Source organism: Myotis lucifugus, unplaced genomic scaffold (assembly GCF_000147115.1).
Source record: "Myotis lucifugus unplaced genomic scaffold, Myoluc2.0 scaffold_28, whole genome shotgun sequence".
Taxonomy (NCBI): Eukaryota; Metazoa; Chordata; class Mammalia; order Chiroptera; family Vespertilionidae; genus Myotis; species Myotis lucifugus.
The window spans coordinates 793,027-798,685 of NW_005871076.1; the positions used below are offsets into that span (position 1 = coordinate 793,027).

The 5,659-nt window shown below is 42.5% G+C and overlaps 1 pseudogene; it reads left to right on the forward strand.

Moving 5' to 3' along the window:
* The first annotated feature begins 5,002 nt into the window (after positions 1–5,002).
* The window catches only part of LOC102425106, a 1,563-nt pseudogene continuing 906 nt past the window's right edge, over positions 5,003–5,659 (forward strand).

The window sequence follows — 5,659 nt, forward strand, 5'->3', positions numbered from 1 at the left end:
TCATTTATAATGGGTGGGGTCTGTTCAGCTGTACTGCCAAACTATAAAGCATTAACTCAATCTACTAATGCTGATCTTTCAGGTTGATACCAACATTTCTCATTAATACCTGATATTATTAGCTTGGAATAAATCTTCAGGAACCAGCATGGCTAAGGAAACATCTAAGAAATATAGCCTCCTGCCCTGGCCAGTGTGGCTCAGTTGCTGGGCATCACCTCATGCACCGAAAGGTTGCTGGTTTGATTCCTGGTCAGGGCACATACCTGGGTTTCGGGCTCACTCCCCAGTAGGAGGGCGATGCAGGAGGCAACAGGAGGCAGCCGATCGATGTTTTACTTTCTTATCGATGTTTCTCTCTTTTCCTCCCTCTCCCTTCCTCTCTAAAAATCAAATTTTTTAATATATTTTTACTGATTTCAGAGAGGAAGGGAGAGGGAGAGAGAGGCAGAAATATCAATGATGAGAGAGAACCATCAATTGGCTTCCTCCTGCATGCCACCCCCCACCCTTACTGGGGATCAAGCCCCCAACTCAGGCATATGCCCTTGACCAGAATCAAACCCCTGACCTTCAGTCCACAGGCTGACGCTCTATCCACTGAACCAAGCCAGCCAGGGCTAAAAATCGATTTTTTAAAAAATCTTCAAGAAATACATGTTCCCTTTCCTGCAATGGTTGACATTACTTAGAATTTTAGCACAGCCATGTGGGAGATATAAAATCCATCACTTCATATGAGGCACTTGCTTCTGTATTATAAGCTTATTCTACTAATTTTGTTGTTTTATTTTTAAATCAGCCACAACTTGCCTTGGGTTGGGTAAAGTGTGACCCAGCTTAGAGCCAGGCTAAACTTTTCTTGAGACCCTTTGGAAAAGTCCAAGGGGGTATTTTGTTGACATTTGGTCAGTTTTGTCTACTCTGGGCATCAGAACCAGGCAAATACAGATGTACATATAATTTTTTCACAGGAGGAAATCTAACGATTAATTAGGCTAAAGCTCTTAAGGGAATCATCTCACTGGGCCATTTGCCTCTGAACCTGTATTTTGTAATTGTTTGCCCATTAATCTGAACAAATTGTTTAAAGGGGATGTGTGTTAATCAATAGCAAGGGGGGGAACGAAAAACAAAAAACTGGAACAAGGATCTCACTGTATGCATACGAACTTACAGGAAAGCCCCACAGGTAATGAAAGCAAAAAGAGGAAGGGAGTCAAGTGCAGAGACAAGAGGAATCCTTGCGTTTTGGATTTGTCTGATTAAAAGGCCATTTGTGGTAATATTTTGTAAATATGTCCATACAATAAATAGTTACTACTTGTGTTAAATTGGGGGGGAAATGGGAGGTCTGTGTGGAAAACCAGAGAAACAGACCACAGAACAGACACCTTGTGATGGAAGGCCCTTAGCAAACAAAAGACACGTGTTGTATTGTATTAAAAGAGGTTTCCTTTTATCGCCATCAATAGACTCTGAAGTCATCATTTTCCCTTAAAAGTAAATGGCCTATTTTCAAAATAGGCAGAGTCCCTGCTCCTTATATCTGCTCTTAATTCAAGAAATATATCTAACTGTAGTCTAACAAGAGTCAGTTTCAGAAGAAATTAATGAGGAACATCCATTAATTATGTATGCTCTGAAACAGTAGGTCTGCTAATGTTTCTGCTAATCACCAAAGCTAAACAGATGTATCTTCATAAAGAAAACCTTGAAGAACAGAGTGAGTATAAAAGAGGCACAAATAGAAAACAGTATGTATAGGTACAGTGATGACAGGGAACAGTAATAGTGGGTGGATCACTGGCCCCAAGACAATGCTTGTTTAAACTGCAAGGCATAGTAAAATTGTCAGCAAGTTCTGTTCACATTTTCTAATACTAAAGTGTTATATTAAGCAATGATAATGGAAGTTGAATGTACAAAGGCTAAGACTAATGTTAGAAAACAAAAAGAATGAGATGGATAATCTTTAAAACAGCGTTTAGAAAGCTGCCTATTTTTCATAAGCATTCTAAATTTGTTATTGATTTGAGAGAGGTAAGGAGAGAGAGAGAGAGAAAGAGAGAGAGAGAGAGAGAGAGAGAGAGAGAGAGAGAGGTCTCAATTTGTTGTTCCACTTATTTATACATTTACTGGTTGATTCTTGTATGTGCCCTGATCCGAGATCGAACCCACAACCTTGGCATATCAGGGCGATGCTCTAACCAACTGAGCAACCCAGCCAGGGCTCCATAATCATTCTAAATTCAGCTTCTTTCCTGGAAGTTAAATGAGTGGTAAGGTTGTAAATTTTGAAATCATCATATACAAATTTGAAATGATTCAAACTTTCATTTTTGCCTCATACAAATTTGGTCAGCATAAACTCTGTTGGTTCCTTTGAGTTGCCAGGGTTGTGTGAAAACAGCCCCCTGCAGTTCTGTGATCTGTTATACAGTGTAGCAGTTAAAGTAGGGCCATGTCCGAGAGCCGAACCATCTGGATTTAAATCCCGGCTCTTCCACTTACTTTGTAACATGAGCAAATTAACCTCAGAACCTCAATTTCCTCATTGGCAAAATGAGATACTAAGAGGACCCATCTTAAAAGGTTATAAATGAACTCTTAGGACAACAGGAAATATATGCTCAGTTTTTGTGAGTTATATTCTTTCAAAGACGGCTTTGTTTTGGTCTGTTTGTGAGTACGACAGTGCTGGGTATTTTACAGAGAACTCATGTTCTGTGCAGCCCTGGCTTTGGGGACAGAATGACAGCAACAGGCTCCACATCGCCTCCTAGCTCATATTCTCACTCATGATATTTCTCCTGAGCCTTTGAAGAGAACACAATTCCCTTCATGTCCCAAGGAAGGTTTACAGGATGGTTGTATCAACATATTGGCTCAAGTGGGAGCTGTTGGAGGCCGTGTTGCTAACCCCATCCTTTCCCGTGCACTCTCCTGACTCACACTGGAGTCTGAGAAGCAGATCCTTTCAAAGGCTTGTAGCACTCACACCTTGTATCCAAAGAGTCACAAGGGAGGACTCCTCTTTGGGAAAGTCACCAACGCCCAGCCTGCTGAATTATGTGTTATCAATTACCTGGAGGGATCTGGGAAGCACTTCTCATGCTACATGCCAGAACCACCTGGGGAAATTTTTTTTAAATATATATATATATATATAATAATATTCATATACTGTGTGCATATGTATGTGCATGTGTGCATGTGTCTGTGTGTATACTTGAGCCCCTCTATAGGACTACTGAATTAGAATCTTCATAGCTGAGACTAAGTAACCTGTGTTTTTTAAAAAATTGATTTTTAGAGAGAGAGGAAGGAAGCAGGAGAGAAACATCAATGTGAGAGGGAAACATTGGTCGGCTGCCTCCCAAATGCCTCCCCTCCCTCCGCCCGCCCCCCCCCCCCGATACACACACAAACACACACACACTGGGAATCAAGCCCAAAACCCAGGCATGTGCCCTGGCCAGGAATAGAACCAGCAACCTTTTGGTGCATGGGACGACACCCAACCAACAGAGCCACACAGGCCAGGGCAGTAACCAGTATTTTTAAAAGTTTCCTAGGAACCTTCTGGTGTTGTTAGATTTTGGAGCTACTATTCAAACGCGGGGATTCTCAACACCCTGTGACATGTCTCGCATCATGTCCTAGATTTAAAGAGTGTCAACATTTATGAAAGATCCGTTGTCATAAGTTGGGGTGGACTTGAGGTTACCCCCTGTAATGAAGTCACCCTCCCTCACTCTAATGCTTCCTCACAAGGAGAAAAGAGGGAGTTATAATGCTGGCGCATAAACCGGCATCCTGCTAATCTCTACAGGAGTCTGGAGTGAGTGAGTGCCAACTGATGGACGGTTGGCACATGTGGTTGAAATATTGCTTTAGTTACCAGAAAATAATCGGGGGGGGGGGCTATTTTCAGTAGCTAGTACAATGCACTCATGAGATATGCATTACTTACCATAGTCTGCCGCAGACCAAAGGCATGTTCTCCTATGGGCCAGACGGACCATCTTTTCTTTGAAGCAAGAGCCTCTCACTGGCATGAATCCACTCGCACTCCACCATCCAGCTCTCTTCAGTGCCTCTGCAGGTTTTCTTCTGTGCCTGCTCACCTGGGATGGCTTCAGTCAAGGACTCATAAGATTCGGAAGAGGAAATAGATATGAAACAACACAAGAACAATAGATTCCTTTAGTATCTCCATCCTTCCTGCGGTCCACCACCCCTGCAATACTCCTTTTGCATCCCTGGACCGGTTGTTAGGGTGTGAAATTAAAATAGAAATACCACAAAGGGAGGAGAGCCTACTACCTAAAATCAAGTTCTCAAAAGGGGGAGAAATAGGCAGGGGCTGAGCAAGGCGTCCATGCCATTAGCTGCACCAACAAAATCAAACCCAACGTGCAGCCAAAGCTTTCTGTGTCACTTCCATATTTTATTAAACAACACACAGCCTGTCAGGCCATGTAACTGGCGCTGCTTTCTGTACAGAGACCAAGTGAATTCAAAGAGCCATTCCGGTGTGTGGCAACCTCATATTTAGGTCTTTCTACCCACACTGGTCACTTTTCTATGTCCCTCTGCACACACCTCTAACCCGAAACACATGCTTATGTGCTATGTGATCTGTAAAAACACATAAACTCTCACAGAGCAGAATGCAATTAATCTGAAGCAGAATCACAAACACTTAATAAACAAAAACATGAAAAAAGGTGAGATAGGTTGCTGATTACCAAACTAGTTATGTGTTTTTGTACCACATCACAGCACACATTTTCTAATTTGCTTATGAAGGTAGTCAAATGACAATTTCCAGACTACTCTTATTTAACTGATCTGCACCAACTTTGGCTTAGGCATTTTTACTTTAGGACAGATACTATTATCACCTTTAAAAAGCAACCTCTTTGCCCAGCTGCTGTGGCTCAGTGGTTGAGTGTCAACCTATGAACCAGGAGGTCACGGTTCCATTCCAGGTCAGGGTACATGCTCAAGTTACAAGCTCAATCCCCAGTGTGAGGTATGCAAGAAGCAGCCGATCAATAATTCTCTCTTGAGGGAGAAGGACATGAGAAGATGGCAGACGACCCCAATGCTGTGGATAGGAATGTGGAGATCTGGAAGATCAAGAAGCTGATTAAGAGCTTGGAGGCAGCCTGCAGGGAGAGTGGAAGAAGGAAAGACCGAGAGAAACATCGATGTGAGAGAAACACATCGATTGGTTGCCTCCTACACAAGCCCCAACCAGGGCCCAGGCCAGGGAGGAGCCTGCAACCAAGCAATGGCACAAGCATGGTATCATTGATCATTCCTCCCAAAGACCAGAAGTCACGAGTGGCAAAAATGTTAGCAGATGAGTTTGGAACTGCGTCTAACATTAAGTCACGAGTAAACAGCCTTTCAGTCTTGGGAGCCATTACATCTGTACAACAAAGATTCAAACTTTATAACCAAGTATCTCCAAATGGCCTGGTTGTGTACTGTGGTACAACTGTAACACAAGAAGGAAAAGAAAGTCAACATTGACTTTGAACCTTTCAAACCAATTAAATAAAACATCATTGTATCTGTCTGACACAAATTCCATACAGAGCTCTAACAGCACTACTTTCAGATGACAGCAAATTTGGCTTCATTG